This window comes from Pituophis catenifer, unplaced genomic scaffold, assembly GCF_029215685.1.
Source record: "Pituophis catenifer annectens isolate HBS135680 unplaced genomic scaffold, rPitCat1.0.hap2 SCAF_2, whole genome shotgun sequence".
Lineage (NCBI taxonomy): Eukaryota > Metazoa > Chordata > Lepidosauria > Squamata > Colubridae > Pituophis > Pituophis catenifer.
In genome coordinates, this window is record NW_027256882.1 from 251,319,701 (window position 1) to 251,338,618 (window position 18,918).

An 18,918-nucleotide genomic window follows, 5' to 3' on the forward strand; every position below is an offset into this window, starting at 1 on the left:
TTTGAATTAATCCATTGCTATGACTTGATTGTATCTTTATCAATCAGAATTTAACATCTCTTTAATCTTTACAATATATGTATATAAAAGACTGTCAGATAGTACTATTAATTTTTGAGTTTGGAAATGTGCTGAAAACCACTCAGTAACAATACACTGTATATTCATTCTTTCCTTTGTTATCATGTATTAATTTTGGGTTCTGTTGTTTTATAGTATATTACATTTATTTATACTTTTATAATAATTGATTGATTTTTTTAACCTTTCAATATAAAATCTTAGCCACATAATTCTCTAGGAGTTACAGTATAGTAAATGCAGTAAATCCCTAATGAAAAGAGATTCATAATATACAGTAAAACTATAAAAATAATACCAAACTAAAAACACCACAAAACACTAAACTGTTAGGATTCAGTCAGTGAATCTAAATAGGTAATATAATTGGTCAAAAACAGATAAAAGAGCTGTTCAATTTAAATGCCCACACTATTTCTTTTCACCTGTTGCCATTCTCCAAACCTTAGAGTAAAGAATTGAAAGAAGGATTTTAAGAGATGACTTTAGATATACCTGGGAACAGTGATTCTATCAAATAATTAAAGCCTAAACCATAGTAAGCATTATAGATCAAAGCATTTAAACCTAACTTGATCTTGATAGACATATCTGTTGCATCTACTAATTAGCCAGGCTTGGGGCATTCTGTTACTTAGATACTGTGGCCCCTTTACAATCTGAGAAATTGATTAGATGTCATGAATTTGGTGTTGACTCTCAGTGACCACATGGATAGATTTTCTCTAGAAGCACTTGTTTTATCTATAAAGTTTCTAATAGTGAAATTGTTCTATGGACCCATCTGACTGAACAAAGCATCAGTGATGACCAAGTCAGTTAGTTTACTTTTTTAAAAATGCACAGAACAGAGTATAAAAGCTTTAAAATAGTTGAGGAAACTAGACGTGCCACTCATATATACATGCAGATCAATGGTGGGATTCAAGTACTTTAACAACCGGTTCTCTGCCCTAATGATTTCTTCTTTCACCAAACCGCTCAGAAAGTTAACAACCGGTTCTCCCGAAGTGGTGCAAACTGGCTGAATCCCACCACTGATGCAGATACATCTTCAGCAGGACAACATAAGGATTTAGCAGACATCCAGAATTCTTGGCATTGTGCTGTAATTTATACATACATACATACATACATACATACATACATACATACATACATATATATATATTGTATGTATGTGTGTATGTGTATGAACATACACACATGTATGAATATATACACACATACATGTATGAATACAAACAAAAAATCACTAGGAAACAGAATTTATGCTAGCAAAAGAGGAGGTTTAGGCTTATAAGTGATCTTCAAATTACAAAGCAAATTAATGCAGAAAAGCAAGTGAAATTTAAACCTCTGTATCACACATTTCAGCTATTTACAGTGGGGTCTTTCTTATTAAAAGGGAGAACTATCTGAATTTGAAGATTATACAAAACTATTAGTAGAGTTTATTAAACACAAACACAAAAGAGTTAGTGGAGCTTTCTAAGTAGTAATTAGAAGTAGCTGATGTGTGTCTAATGCTTTCTTCAGAATATTTTAAGCAGCAAATCATAATAATGCATGTTTAACTTTTCTGACAGAAATACAGAAAAGTACATATCAATGCTCTGTCACCAATAGTCACATTAGGACTGCAGAAATCATGGGCTCTTAAAAAAAACCCACAATAATGTTTCTTTCAAGGTATCCCTCTTTTTAAGAAAACATGCAGAGCTTAATTAACAGCAAGAACAAGAAAAAAAGTTTTGTCTTCCTAATGTTATTTTAATATAGTTCATAGTTTACTGATCCCATAAAGATTTCATTCCCACCTCAAGAAGAAGACAGCATCAGACCGCAGTGATCAAATCTAACATTCTTTTCCTCTACATAAAATAGCATATTCAGTATGTAACTAATAAAAAAATAAACTGTGTGAAACTCATTCATGGATAAAATATATTACTTAATGAAGTAAAGCAATTTTGGAGCCCCCAGAGATTTAGCAATCTAAGAGACCAATAATTATTTTAGAAATAAATGAAAGATAGGGAGAAAAAAAAGAACATTGTCTTTGGGGGGGGAGGGGGGTAAGCCTGGCTGTTCAATAAGAGATTGGCAAAATTTGCAAGATACCAAACTGGTACATTTATTTTATAAAAATAAAGCATTTCTGAGTGTGTATGGAGTATCTAAAGGCTAAAGTAATAACATAACATATGTCTACATTTAAAGTACTTATTTTAAAAAAATGCAAATAGCAGAATTGACAAAGAAACAGAAAACAGACCAAATTTATAATAGGAGATGAGGAAAAGATTTTAATTATTGGTAGATTTTTTGTCCAATAAAAAAATAACAGTTTCAAAGTAGAAGCCATCTCCAGGACCATGGCAAGAGTGAAAAAAAGATGAAATTTTTTTTTAATTTGATTTATATGCCACCCTTCTCCAGAGACTCAGGTCAGCTTACAATGTGTTAAGCAATACCCTTCATCCTTTTTGTATATTTATACAAAGTCAGCTTATTGCCCCCACAACTGGGTCCTCAATTTATCTACCTTAGAAAGGATGGAAGGCTGAGTCAACCTTGAGCCTGGCAAGATTCGAACCTGCAGTAATTGCAGGCAGCTGATCTTAATAACAGGGTGCTTTAGACCACTGTACTACCAAGGCTCTTACCAATTTTCTACCCCAAGGGCCACAAAAACCAATAATGAGGATTTAATTTGGAGTTGTAGTAGCTGCTATTATTTGTGCAGACTAAAGAGTTACTAAGAGAATAGCCACATCTTATTAATGAGTGCCAGTTCAAAACAGTGGAGAAGACAAGGTATTTTGCTAGGATTGGAGACAGAAGTATTGAAATCCTCCTTCAGCCATCGGAGATCATGAAAGGAAGACCTTTTTCCAATAATCTTGACCTCACAGCATCACCACTGCAGGAGAAAATGGAAGGGGAAGAACCAGGTATCTGCTTGAGTTCCTGAAAAAATGAGTGAATTGCAACTCTTATGAATCACCAAATCAGAGGAAATTATGTGAAATTAGTTCTGCTATGGACAAACATCTTGTCTTTGCTGCTAGGGAAAGCTAGATAAAAGGAGAACAAGGGGATTTGAAACTATTACCATTTGGCAAAGGAGCCAGCAGAGACAGGCAGAATGCACTGTTCCCAATGAGTTCTATTAGTGATCTTTCTAAATACAGAAGGCAAGGATTGACCCTGGGAATGTTTGTGTGTCAAAAATGCTGTATCAATAGGTCATCTAGGCTTTTTCTCTGTCCTCTGTTTAAGAGAACAATATGAATCAGCTGTAACATGAAAACATACATATCAGTGGTGGAATTCAATTTTTTTTTACTACTGGTTCTCTGGGCATGATTTGGTAGTGGTGGCTTGGTATGGCTTGGTGGGCATGGCTTGGTGGGCGTGGCAGGGGAAGATACTGCAAAATCTCCATTCCCAACCCACTCCTGGGGCCAGCCAGAGGTGGTATCTTCCGGTTCTTTGAACTACTCAAAATTTCTGCTACCGGTTCTCAAGAACCTGTCAGAACCTGCTGAATAGCACCCCTGATACATATAGTGTATAGTGCTTCTTCCCGCCAGGTTAAATGATGTCTTACAAAGCATGGAAAAACAGTAAGTAGTAGTAAGTTTAAAAAGAATAAAATCATGAGATTGGAAGAAAAAGAAAAAAAATCTAAATAAATCTACTTTACACTCACAGAATGCTCCACTTTTTTCTATCCTTGCAAACTACCTTTGCTACCACGGTGTCCATCACATCTGCCCACAAATTCATAGATTGAATTACGCTTTTTAAACTCTCACCTTAATCTCATCAATGCCATATAAACCCTTCTGTAGGCAGTGTTGTCTACTGATAACCTTGATGATTATTTGTTGTTTTGGTTGTTGTGATTGTCACAGCAAGAGAAGAAATGAAGAATGAGATCCATGCCAGGAGCAGCACAGAAAATATGTGCATGCTAGAAAGACACAAGAGTAGAAAAAGATGTGTCAAAAAGAAATCGATGCAAGCTGCTCAGCAAGGAACAGACAGGATGATTAAAGCCACTTCCAAGAAAAGAGAAGTGACATCCTTGCTGCACTATCATAATCTGTAGGAAATAAAAGCCTCTCTTCTTGTGTGAATCCATTCTGGATGTAAACATAATATTAGATCAGAAGGCAGTAAGAAAGTGGCAATGAGAAATCTCTGGCCACTGGTGGAAATAGAAATATGGTCTCCCACATTCTTATCAGCAAATTCCATCCATTACTATGCAATATATTTCAGAATATCTTTCGATTTGTTAGACCTGAATGGTAAAAACCTGGATTAACACTAAATGGCAGTAGAGGGATACATAAAATGCTACTTCCAGTGGCTAGCTGATGTTTTGCAGTTCATATTCTGATAGAATCAGAATGTAAATCTAGTAGAATGAACCAAGACTATTTTAATAAAATGGGAGTAATATATATATATTTATTATTGATTATTATTACTCTGGTTTTTTGCATGTACATAGACAGTTTATGTGCCAGACACAAATTCCTTGTGTGTATAATCACACTTGGCCAAATAAAGTAATCCTGTTCTGTTCTGTTCTGTTCTGTTCTGTTCTGTTCTGTTCTGTTCTATGGGATGGCTGGAAGGATGGAATTATCATTATCTTTTGTTGCTAACATTAAGAAATGGCAAAAATTCAGCAGTAAAATTTGATTTAAAGTGAAATGGACAATTTTCAGTATAAATAATACTTGAAAAAAGAAACCTTTACTACTCCAGACCACCCCAGAGACATGATGTCCCATTGCCTGGAGGTGGTGCGGGCCTGGATGGGTAGAAACAGACTCAGACTCAACCCCTCTAAGACTAAGCGGCTGTGGATGCCGGCATCTCGGGTTTCAGAGGCTCCATCACTTTTGATGGGTGGGGAAAAACTTGCCCCGGTTAATAGGGCTCGCGACTTGGGTGTCCTCCTGGATGCTCGGCTGTCCCTAGAAGACCACCTGACGGCCGTGGCCAGGGGGGCCTTCGCACAGGTTCACCTGGTGCGCCAGTTGCACCCTTTCCTGGACCGAGATGACCTTCGCATTGTCACTCATGCCCTGGTTACTTCCCGCTTGGATTACTGCAATTCCCTCTACATGGGCCTGCCCCTGAGATGCACCCGGAGACTCCAGCTGATCCAGAATGCAGCCACACAGGTTGTTACGGGAGCCCCTCGTTACTCCCAAATAACACCTCTCCTGCCTGAGCTGCATTGGTTACCAGTGGTTCTCCGGGTCCGCTTCAAGGTGCTGGTTCTCACCTATAAGGCCCTACATGACTTAGGTCCGTGATATTTGCAGGACCTTCTTCTGCCTGCCTACCATCGTCCTGTTTGCTCACATAGGGCTGCTCTCCTCAGGGTTCCGACAGCGAGCCAATGTCATCTGGCGGCACCCAGGAGTAGGGCGTTCTCTGTGGGTGCTCCCACCCTCTGGAATGAGTTGCCTACCGAGCTCTGAATAGCTCCTGATCTCCACTCCTTCCATCAGGACCTGAAGACTTGGCTGTTCAAGCAAATAGGCTGATTCTAATTCTGGGTTTTATTATTTATTATTTATTAGTTAATTTGGTTTAAAATGGAATTTTGTTGTACATGTTTTTAACTTGTGTTCACCGCCCTGAGTCCTTCTGGAGAAGGGTGGCATATAAATACATGAAATAAATAAATAAATAAATAAATAAATCATCTGAATATTTAATTTCAGAGATATAAAAAGTATGCAACATGGCAAATATAACAATCAAAATGCTTCAGCATCCATACAATAAGTAAAATACAACATGATGCCATTATAAACATTTCAAAAGGCAAAAACTAAGCTATTTTAGCCATTCAGATATATATACACATGTATATAAGCAAATATATCTATCACCGTTTGGAATAAGTAATATAATGCAAAGTGCAAAAGATGATTAAAAAGAAGTTCACAGAATAAATGGATGAAAAGTTGACCTTTATTAGATTGAAATCTCTAATTCTTTGATGGGCAATCTTATTTGAGCTAAACTGAAAGATCTGATATGAAAAAAAATAATTGTACGTAGCTGAGCTGTTAAAATACATATGAACACTAGATGGCAACAAAGATTCCAATTTTTCCGTGTTCTCTAACAGCAATCCAAATTATTTTAGCCAGTAGTTGTAATAGTCCATGGAGAACTTCAACATGTCTCAAGCTGCTTCATTTTTGGCATAATGTGTAATGTTTATGCAGATTCTCAGTCATCCAGGTCATGGTTGTCCCAAAGGTGCTTTTTCAAGAGGCAACTGGACTTTCTAGTTTTTCTTTGAAGATGTTTCACTTGTCATTCAAGAAGCTTCTTGGATGAGAAGTGACACGTCCTCAAAGAAAAACAAGAAAGCCCAGTTGCCTCTTGAAAAAGCACACTTGGGACATAATGTGTAATGGTATATGGGAGTGACACATACTGCATAGATCCAAAAATATATACAAATAAACACAGTTTAAAGGTGCAAGGTGCAAAACACTGAATTATATAAGATGGGTGGGGAGGTAAACAAAAGGACAGATTATGGAAGAAGCAGGTAGTCTCTTCCTGCCTGCAGGTTATAGCTTAATTAGCCACAGTTCTAAAGTTCAGACAATTAGAGAGAGGATAATATGAAGGGAAAGAAGCTAATTTGGGAAAAGGAAGAGAAAGAAGTAGCTCAGAAACCTCCAGCAGCTCTGCATGTAGCAGAGATAGAAAGGGAAGAGTGCAAAAGAAGGAATGGTGTTGGAAACCAGCAGAGTGAGAGTACTCCTTGCTGGCAGAAAGACTACCCTGAATATGAGATAGAAGAGAGAAACCAGAAAGTTTTATACCAAGAAATCCAGAACCCACCCACAGCTCCTGGCAGCTTAGCCTATGGGAATATGAGAGATTGAAATTTTAATTACAAGGTGAATTACAAGGCTGGAAGTGAAACTTACTGAACATCTCAGGAGAAAAGTTTTTCCTTAGATCTCCCCCTGATGGTGGAAGGTTTGGTAGCAGAAGTGATGAAAATAAATTTTGTAAGAGTTGAAGAAGACAATGATTGCATTCGTTAGGGAAAGTCCCTCAGCATCTATGTTATAGCAGAGACTACATATATATTATAGAACCTATTCATTTTATCACATGCTTTCTCTAAATCAAGCTATACGTTTTTGCAATATCCATCTATTTCTCAATGACTTACTGATGTCTAGCTATTTCCCAACATCAAGTCATCTGCACTTCCCAAACTTTGCTTTCTGTCACCTCTTGTACCTTTTCAATCAAAATCCTGCCAAAATCTTCCCAGCTGAAGAAGTGAATGAAGCCAGGAGAACCTAGTTGTCTGCTCACTCAAGAACGAGTGGATGGCACATTAACCCAGCATTGGGGGAAACTCTACAATTTGATCTCCAGGTTGATTTGTATCTTCTCTCCCATTTCTGACCTGCTTTATCAAAACAATGGTAGACATTTCATCAATTACCTTTCATTAAAAAAGAACATGACTTTGCTGATACAATAATATGGAGGAGTAAAGCCGAGGAGGCTTCCAAAAATATGAATTATATAAGTCTTATGTGTTTTTAAAAGAAATCAATTATATTTTTTTTGTCCTGGACTTGAAAATGGTGGGTAAAATAGTGGGAAATGTCTGTGTTGTGGAGGTACAGAAGGAGATATCACCACTCTGATAAACTAGTTAAGCATTATAGTTTTTTTTTTATTGAGAAATAGCTTCCAGGTCATTTTCATATAGCCAATGTTCAGTTTCTAAAGGGGACAGCCATTGTGATATATATATATATATATTTAATTTGCTTATTATGAACACTGGTTCTGCTTTTCTATGGTTTCACCCACCTTCACCCTAAACTAATGGTCTAATATCAGACTTTTTATTCACTCTCCTTATGGTAGCTCTTGCTTCTTCTTCTTTCAAATCTTTAGATTTTTTTCCAGAAAAAACTAACCCCCTATCCTACTAATAAAAGTATTATGGCATCACATTTTGCAAGCTTATATAAAATGGCTCCCAGTGGTCTTCCGGGTGCACTTCAAGGTGTTGGTCATCACCTTTAAAGCACTCCATGGCATAGGGCCTAGCTATCTGCAAGACTGCCTGCTGCAACCGACGACCTCCCATCGACCAGTGCGCTCCCACAGAGAGGGCCTCCTCAGGGTGCCATCAGCCAAACAATGTAGGCTGGTGACCCCCAGGGGGAGGGCCTTCTCTGTGGGGGCTCCTACCCTCTGGAATCAGTTGCCCCCTGAGATAAGGAGAATCCATGACCTCAGTGCCTTCCGTCATGCCCTTAAAACCCATCTTTTCCAGCAAGCTGGGCTGGCTTAAGAAGAAATTTTTTAAATTCTTTTAATCGGTTTGTGATTTCTTAAATTATGGGCCAAATTTATATATATTTTTAACTATTTTTTAATATTTGTATTCTATGTTCTTATTTTGGCTGTACACCGCCCTGAGTCCTCAGGGAGAAGGGCGGTATATAAATTGGAAATTAAATTAAATTAAATTAAAATATGTGTTCACAGGGTCAGTAAAGTCTCTCTGTGCTGACCCAGCTGTGGCCCAGCTGTATCTTGGGTTAAGTAGGATTTTATAATAATACCTCTGTTCAAATCAGAGTTTATGTGGTGATAGTTTATGTGGTGATCGGCATATCGTATGTTCAGTTGGTGTCTTGAGTGTCATTTAAACAACCCTGGCGAGTAAGAAATGCCAAGAATGCTCATTTAGTGTTTGCACTGGTTTTTATGTTGCCTCAGTGGGACTCTTCGATGGGACTCTTGGAAGTGGATATGTCTAGTCTTATGAAAAGAAGCACTAGGTGTGATGTGATAGCAGTGTTCCGATATCTCAGGGGTTGCCACAAAGAAGAGGGAGTCAAACTATTCTCCAAAGCACTTGAGGGAAGGACAAGAAGCAATGGGTGGAAACTAATCAAGGAGAGAAGCAACCTAGAGCTAAGGAGAAATTTCCTTACAGTTAGAACAATTAATCAGTGGAACAACTTGCCTCCAGAAGTTGTAAATGCTCCAACACTGGAAGTTTTTAAGAAGAGATTAGATAATCATTTGTCTGAAGTGGTGTAGGGTTTCCTGCCTAAGCAGGGGGTTAGACTAAAAGACCACCAAGGTCCCTTCCAACTTTGTTAAAAAAAATATCTCTCTGGACTTTACTGATCAGTGTGATGGGATAAAATGGAGAATTTGAGACTGCCATAAGCCTCTTCTTTCTCTTCATGCAACCTTTGGTGAATGTCTCCTTTATTGGAGATTTATTTATTGCTTTCATTTCTCAATATCTGACTCTTTGGAAATAGAAATATATTTCTTCACTCTTCTTCTCTCATAGATACACGCATACACACTGTACATTAAGGACTTAACTTTGTTTCTTTTAAGCAATTGGTCTCATAATGCCAGTTTGTTTATTGCATCTTCCATATCCTTGACTGATGATATCACTATCCTAATTTTCTTTTTCACCCTATCCTACATTTCTATAAAATTCATCAACTAAGAGCGAACTCTTTGTACTGCCATCTTCAAATGCTTTTTAAATATGCAGCAATGCCAGCCTGTAATCTTTATTTCTTTCTCTCAGCAAAAAGTTATTATTTATTGCAACACCCTCATGATTAGTTTATGTTGGCAGAGCCAAAAACATTATCAGCTACAAAATTTCCAACCATTCCATTTTTGTGTGTGTCTCATTTGAACTTGTAATTTTCATCCCATTCACAATAATGGGATTAATAACACTCCTTCTCCATAATAAATGACGTCATTTATTTTAATCACTTTAACATCTGCATGCATTCTTAATAGAATATTTAATAGGCGGCATCTGAAAAAGAGTGAATATCTGTTTTTTCAACAGCAAGATCAAGGAAATTATCTAGATTTCTTCTCATATTTTCTTTTTAAAAATCCAGTGTTCAGATTCTTTCTCTCCATAACTCCTTTGCACTGAATAGAGTGCAAGTATATAGGAAGCAGAAATATGTGTTTGCAATGGAACAGCTTTTTACCCCACTGCTCAGTTGATAAATTCTGAATACACACTATCTTTATCTACAATATGTATTTCAGTCCCCAAAGACTGGAATCTATAGAATCAGCAAAGCCCCTAAATAGCCCAAGAAAAATTGTTTTCTGACCTGCCTTTCCATTTAGCAGCTAGTCCATCAACCCTGCGCTTGAGAATAGCAGGCAAGGGAATCTGAAACAAGTTGCCTGGAACAAAAAAACCCTCTGTTTTCCAGCAGCATCAATGGGCAAACTGTTTGATGATGGGACCATACTTTAAACACTATCATCATCATCATCATCACCGTGTGTGCGTGTGTGCGCGTGTGCAGAGACTTCACTGCAATAGCCAAATTTTGAATCTGAGGCAGTACTAGAAGAGGTTTCAGTAAAATGACAGTTAGTTTCAGTGGAGGCTTAATACTTTACTATTTATTGGATAAAAAATGAAAAGCCCTAGAAAATTGTATTACTGAATTTTGATGGTTTGTCATCAAATTTCTGTGGTATAATCTTGATGACAGACTCTATTAAATGTGGAGCAGAAAACGGGCCAGATCTGCTGTTCCTATTGTTCTATTTTCCAGACCCATGAATACCTGCTGCCTGAGGAGACTGTCTGCCTAATGTAGAGATAAGGAGCCTGTAGTCCTCCAGATCTTGGTGTAACCCTCCAGTGTCCTTGCCAATGGCAACTTTTCTGAAATATGGAGGATTGTACTTCAAGACCATCTGGAAGGCTACAGGGTTCTCTGCCTACCTATAGAACTGGTTATAATTAAGTTCAGAAGAAAAACTTCAGATTCCCAAATGTTATTTGAAGACCAGGAGTTGAATCTGGGAGAAGGGAAGCTTCTTCAGTTCTAACTTAGAATTAGCTGAAGAAGCTTCTTAGATGAGAAGTGAAACATTTTCAAAAGAAAAAAAACAAAAAGTCCAGGTTCCTTTTAGAAAAGCACTTTTGGGACTGTGGTAATTCAATTTACTCCAGTAAGTTAATTGCAGCCTAGAATGATGAAAATTATTAATTTGTCAAACTTAGAAACGTATAACTGTGAGAGATTTTTTTTTCATTATTGAGAGAATTTGGGAAAATTGAAGTTCCAGATCAAAAAACAGACTTGGGGATATAAGAAAAGTACCATCATTCTATCGTATTAGAAAGATCTCCTCTTTTGATTATATAATCTTTTTCTGCAACATATATGAATGCTGACTCTTCTTTTGAAGAATAATGTTCTCCCAGCTTCCTGAAGCCAATTTCTTCTTAATGGGTCCCTATGGCAAACCAACTAGAGCAGCGTGCAACTTTTGATCCTAAAGTACATATGAAAGCCTTGGGCTGCTCCAGAAGTTGCTACTAATTAATATTTTAAATGTGACCAAAGAGGAAAAATATTCATTTTATGCCCAAGATATATAGAGTAATTATATAAATTGTATTTAATTCATTTTATTCAATTCTAGTTATATTTAAATTCAATAAAAATAAAATAAAATTAGGGATTTTTTATGTTGAGCGTGGCACCCATGTTAAACATCCAGTCAAATTTTGGATTACAGGCAGACAACTTTGAAATAAGGATCTGGTCACATGCTGAGGACCATAACTGATGTTCATACAGAACATGAAGGTGCAGTAGTCACATTAAATATTATTCCTGTGTTTTTCCTCTGTGTTAAACAAGAATCAAAGACTTTCAGGGTACTTCTACAGGTCATTTAGAGATTAATTTCAATCCACTCACTTCTAGTGGAAAGAACAAAGGTTAAAATATATAATTTTCCTCTTTTTTATTTATTCAGTGAGACAATACTGTATATAGAAAGACTTACTTTTAACATGTCCATCCATGGAAATGTGAATGATCCATTGGATATTGGGCATCTCCCTTCTTGACCACATCACAAATGACATTATTCGACAACATTTCGGTGTGGCACCAATTATAGAGAAGATGAGAGAATGGCCCGAGAGCAGCACCTTCCATCATTGCCATTGCCAAGACTGCCTACCAACTAGAAGTCAATGGCCGCTGACCTTGCAGGCATCCAAAACAGAGATGGCAAGATACCATCAACAAAGATATGCAAACCACGGGCCTGCACCCAGGAGACGCAGCTGACCATGCAAAGTGGTGTTCAATGATACGAAAAATGGACCCTGCACTTGCACGAATACATTAGGAAGAAGATAGAAATGACAAAGACAACATCTAAAGTGACTTTATGAAATTAGTCATGAGTTCAGAAGCCTCATCTTCAAATCCCCCATTTTTATTGTCAATATGAAAAATAGGTTGGAGAGGATTACTATGTAGTTTAATAGAGTCTTTGACCATACGGTCCTAGCTGTCAACTTCGCATTTACCCCTACCCTCCAAAACACCTTCCATCCATACTGGTAAGTTTAGCACCCAGCCATAAAAATATTGCCCAGTATCTCAAGAGCCTGCCAAGACTCTAAATAAGTGTATCTATCTCACTGCTGCTTTTTTTTTTAAAGTTCTCCGTGTCTAAGCACACTTACCCTGGCATTATAGCTTATCAGTCAGATCCTGAGAGCTCTCACTTTGTCATTTCTTTCTATGGATAAGTGGTTAAATGACAAGTAAGAGGTTCAGAAGCATCAAATGAGGTTTTTGCAGAAAGAATCTAAGGTGGCTGAAGTACTTAAATATCAGCAATTATAACAATAATCAGGGGATGAAATGTGTTTTTCTTGACAGTCAGGGAAGACACTAATGTTCTTTTCTCTCCTCGTCAAAGGTAGTATTATTATTATTTTTCAAAAAAGTGCACACGTAAAGGATAAAATGAATACCTGCTGAATGCTTTTAGAGCAGGCTGAATTTAATGAGAGTTGCAGGTGCTTAGCGTCTCTCCGAGAATTGGCCAGAAGACTCCATAAACACTTTCACTTTGATCCCATGACATCTTTGCATCTCCATATCACAGCAAGAAGTAGGGTTGATTACTACTGCATAAAACATTTAGTACTAAACACCAGCATTGCCAAAGAAAAACAACCTTTTTAAAAAGTTTCTGTGTCTCTTGGTTTGCTTTTTACCCACGGCAGGGATCTTTCTGGAGGGCTTATCAGTGCTCATTGTGAAAAGCAGCCCTGCTTCTGGATGACAGCATATTCTGTGAAATTGCTTTAAAAAATTTAAATGATCGTTTACGATTATTGTAAGCAAGGCATTATCTCATTTCATGATTATAGTCAATTATAAACGGATGCATGTTTGTATATCTCCTTCCTTCCTTCCTTCCTTCCTTCCTTCCTTCCTTCCTTCCTTCCTTCCTTCCTTCCTCCCTCCCTCCCTCCCTCCCTTCCTTCCTTCCTTCCTGGCAGGATATTTGTGCTTTTCAAAGCTTCACTATGGGCAAATGTCTCTCATCTTTGCATTCAGAGAGTCCAATGAAATCCATTGGAATGGATATAAAACACATGAGAAATGAAGAAAAGAAAGAGCTATGTACAAATGTGAAGAGGAATAATAATAAAAATATTGTTTATTCAAAGGACAAAATTCCTGGGTATCAGCATCACTGGGGCCTTCTTCAGGGATAGTATTTACAATCAGTAAAATAATGGCTCAGTAGGCTATAGATCTGACTGCAGCGGCATGCTTCAGGTGGGTTGGCATTCAAATTTGATCTGTGACTCAGGGGTGAAATGCTCCCGTTTCGGACCGGATCGCCCAATCCAGTAGCGATGGCGGCGGGGGGTTCGGAGAACTGGTAGCAAACATCCCTGCCCCCCCCCATGCCCAGCTGAGCTGAGCGATCATCAGAGGCTTTTTTTTTTTTAACTTTTAAAAGCATTTTTCTACAACCTCTTCAGCCGAAAAAATGCTTTCGGCCGAAGAGGTTGTAGGAAAAAAAATGCCTTTAAAAGCCTCTGGCGATCCCAGATGAGTTGCCTGATCATCAGAGGCTTCTAAAAGCATTTTTTTCTGCAACCTCTTAAGGTTGTAGAAAAAATGTTTTTAAAAGTAAAAAAAAAAAATTGGCCATGCACACCCAGTCACATTACCTCCCCACCACCACCAAGCCATGCCCACAGAACTGGTAGTAACAAATTTTACATTTCACCACTGCTGTGCCTGCACATTCAAAGCCCCACCACATTTTTTTATATGTGTCGTGCTCAATCCATGTATAAAAGATGATGCAGTTGCAGGTGCCATCCTAATTTTTATTGTTGTTGTAATTGTTTTTACCTTGTCCAATGGCCACTCATGCCTGGTTGACTTTATCTCAGAAACTAAACCACGTCAGACCTGCCTAATAAGTGATAAGAGATTGCCAGAATATTTCAGTTGTCTAAACTTGACTGGGATTTAAAAATAAAATAAAACCCTACGAGAAAGCTATTTGATACTATTATCAAGAAAAATGGCTGGATATTATAATGTCTCAGAGAATTACGTTCAATTCAAAGAGGATTTTAGTAATCTCAAGCAATCGTATATGCAGAAAATTTATTTCACACTTATCCTACTTGAAACTTTAAAGAAAATATCCATATGTAGTTAGTGACAAGTGACAGAAAATATGATCCAAGTACATACATTATACAGTTTGCTTCATAATTGGTCCCTGTTTCCCTTCCTTCTCCTCCTCCTCCTCCTCCTCCTCCTCCTCCTCCTCCTCCTCCTCCTCCTCCTCCTCCTCCTCCTCCTCATCCTCCTCCTCCTCCAAATTAACTATCCAAAACAGTAAATACCATTTATTCATGTAATTAAAATATATATTCCTAAGGCATACAGCTTACTCAGGATAAGGTAAAGGTTCCCCTTGCACATATGTGCTAGTTATTCCTGACTCTAGGGGGCAGTGCTCATCTCCGTTTCAAAGCGGAAGAACCAGTGCTGTCTGAAGACGTCTCTGTGGTCACGTGGCTGGCATGACTAAATGCCAAAGGCACTCAAAATGCTGTTACATTCCTACCAAAGGTGGTCCCTATTTTTCTACTTGCATTTTACATGCTTTCGAACTGCCAATTGGCAGAAGCTGGGACAAGTAACGGGAGCTCACCCTGTTATGTGGCACTAGAGATTCAAACAGTTGAACTGCCAACCTTTCGATGGACAAACTCAGCATCTTAGCCACTAAGCCACTGCACCCCTTTACTCAGGATAGATATTACTTAAATAAAGTAAGCAAAGCAGGGCAAAACCATAGAGTCCTACAGCTGAAGGAGTTGAAAAGCCTCAGAAGTAAAGAAAATAAAGAAACAACTAAACAACTACATTTTGTTTTGCCTGTGGAGTATTTCCAAATTAGGAACCTCTACGCCAGTCAGCAAAGAACAAACAGAGAAAGTTATAAACTGGCTTTCAGAAAGATAGAGTTTCTGGCTGAGAAGTCCCTCCTCTTGTAAACCATCTATATTACTCTATATTCTGCACATGTACACAGTAGGCAGTGCACATGAAAATTAAATGTACATTATATATTTAATATTCATAGGACATAGTGGATAAAATATGGATGCATTACACACATACAGTTTCATGTAACTGAAGGTTGATTCTAAAGTCCTTTGTGGGGGCCATAATGAGATATCGCCATACATTTGTCCCAGTAGTAGGTTTCAATTTAGTTTGCTACCAGTTCGCTCATGCATGCGCTCCTGCGCATGCACAGAAGTGTCCGGGTGGGTGGGCGGAGCCTTCCACCACTGCCGCTACCAGTTTGCCCAATCTGAGGCAAACTGGTAGCAACCCACCACTGATTTGTCCTGGACTTTTTCTTCTTCTGAGACTCCCTCTTCTTCTTTATGTTTCTTCTCATACTGTCATACTGGAGTATGATTTGCCTATTTAATCTTTCTAACAGAAGTGAAGAAAAGTACTGATTTTATAGTACCAAATGGCAAAAGACCTCTGTGATTCAACATTAATGTATTACTTTGAATTTAACTAAAGCCGTATGACTCATTTAATTAGTTAAAATAAGTAGATTTATACTACTTAAACTGGAAGCACTTTAAAAGATGTTTATATAGGGAGAGGTTCAAATTACAGCTACTAAAGTATAGAAAGAAAATGACCATATTTTCAAATAATGATCATAATCATATAGTGATAAGTGCTTATCACCACAGATCTAGCAACTTTTCGCAATGGAGAACCACAACTGATTTATACACATTTTCAAAATGCAGAAAAATTATCAGGATATCAATTGCTATTTCTTGTTCGGAGAGTACTGCTATCTATGTCTTTTGATCCCTTTATATTAATTGTACAAAGCTGCAGGATTAATCTTTAGCACTTACAAAACGTATGTGCAAAAGGGCAGAATGTTCCATAGATACAAGACTTTTTTTTTTTTTAAAGGAAACTGTTTGAGCTAAAATAATATGGGCTATCCAAAAGTAAATTAAATGAAAACACAGTGGGGGAGACGAGTGCCATTGTATGATGCTAGGTGGCCACACTATTCTAATCCTTTCTCATACCTTGGTAAATGCAGAAAGAAAAGAGCAAGACTTCACATGCTCTGTAAACACAATAGATCATGAAAATGGAAAGCCCATATCACAGAACAATAGAAACAAAGAGGTCCTGATCATTGAAACACCCCATTAGCGGCAGCCTAGCCACGGGACAGTGGCATGACTGCCAAGGAAATTGTTTGCACCATTGGCCAGAAGTTTTAGCCTGCTGCTAAGAAAGAAACAAAACAAAACAAAATGTCATCCAACATTGTTAGCTGTGTGATATTTACTGCCCTTAGAGAATTAAAATGATAAACAGTGCAGCAAGGAACTTCCCTGGGACTGGATCGCTAACAAATGTATTAGATATGTTCAGCAAGGACTGTTTCTCTGCTGTTCCAATTGGACTCCTGCACGAAACCCAACTCCTTTCTTAGGGAATCCGTTGAAAGAATCCCTTCTAAGTTTCTAATAGCAGGCACTGTTTCTAGTATTCATGGATCCGTGGGAAGCAAGGAGATTGCTTTACTTTATACTCTAAACATCTGTTAGAAAGGCAGCCACAGCTGGAAGGACCATGCAAAGATTACATCCTGCTTCTTAAACTTAGCACTGGGATAGCAGATTTAACAATGCCCACCAATCACTATGTCTTCCATGCTGTGATGAGATTTTGCATAGTTCAAATTACAGATAGTCCTTCACTTTTATTTGGACAGACTCTGAAAAAGGGACTTATGATCTGGATTTGAAATTCCACTATACACCCACCCACCCACCATGGTCAGGTTGGAAGCCCAGCAATATTTATGTCCATGTGCAGTGCCCCACGGTCATGTGACTGTGACCTACAACATTTTTGGTGCTTTTATTTCCAGCCAAAACTGCCCCACAGCAAACAATGGGTATGCTTAGTGACTGTGACATTCGCTTAACAACCATGGTGTTTCTTTTACAACTTCACTTAACAGCCACTGTTACAACATGGGAAGAAGTCAGATGATGTCCTGCTTTATAACTATCATAATTTAGGACCAAAATTGGGGGCTCAGTTACTGGTTGTAAGCAGTGGTGGGTTTCAGAATTTTTTACTACCGATTCTGTGGGCGTGGCTCAGTGGGCGTGGCAGAGGAAGGATACTGTAAAATCTCCATTCCCTCCCCTGCAAAATCCCCATTGCCTCCCATTCAGCTGGGACTTGGGAGGAAGAGAATAGATGGGGGCGGGGCCTGTCAGAATTTTTACTACCGGTTCTGTGAACTACTCAAAATTTCCGCTACCAGTTTTCCAGAACTGGTCAGAACCTGCTGAAACTCACCTCTGGTTGTAAGTCAAGGAGTATCTGTACATTTTTTTTTCTATGTGCACTTTTTCAGTGTAAAGATCAAGTTTCATAAACATATTCATGTAATTTTCTTGGCAACGATAAAAAAGTAATCACTATTATGGCCTTGCTGGATTATCGTTTCAATTGCAGCTTCTAACATATATTCTTGGTAATCCTTGATAGTTTCCCATCCAAAGATTCCCCTTTCTCAATCCAGATTAGCTTCCAAACCCAGATAAGATTTGCTTTTTTCAGTGTGAAAAAAGTCATCATAAGTCATCTCTGACCTGTTTTCTCCCATTTGGGGTGAAGGGTAATGGACCACTCTGAGAGAGGAGAATTTGCCTTTTCATGAGGGCTAACTTGTGGGACAATATACTTGTTTTTTTTAAAGCTTTGAATCTAAAAGAAACTCCCAGCAATAATTTAACATTAATTATTATTATTATTATTTAATTTGATTTATATGCCGCCCTTCTCCGGAGACTCAGGGTGGCATACAATGTGCTAAGCAATAGCCTTCATTCTTTTGTATATTTATACAAAGTCAGCTTATTGCCCCCACAACTGGGTCCTCAATTTACCTACCTTAGAAAGGATGGAAGGCTGAGTCAACCTTGAGCCTTGGCGAGATTTGAACCTGCAGTAATTGAAGGCAGCTGGTCTTAATAACCAGCTTAATAACAGGGTGCCTTAGACCGCTGTACTACCAAGGCTCTTATCTGCATTTCAGATAAGTAGTGAGCTGAATAGGGCAGTTTTGGCTAGAAGGCAGCGGTGGGATTCAAATAATTTAATAACCGCCCTAATGATTTCTTCCAACAACCATTCACCAAACTGCTCAGAAAGTTAACAACCGGTTCTCCCAAAGTGGTGCGAACTGGCTGAATCCCACCACTGCTTGAAGGGCTTATCAATCAAAAACTTACTCATATCATAACATTCTCTTAACTATCAAAGGTCTACA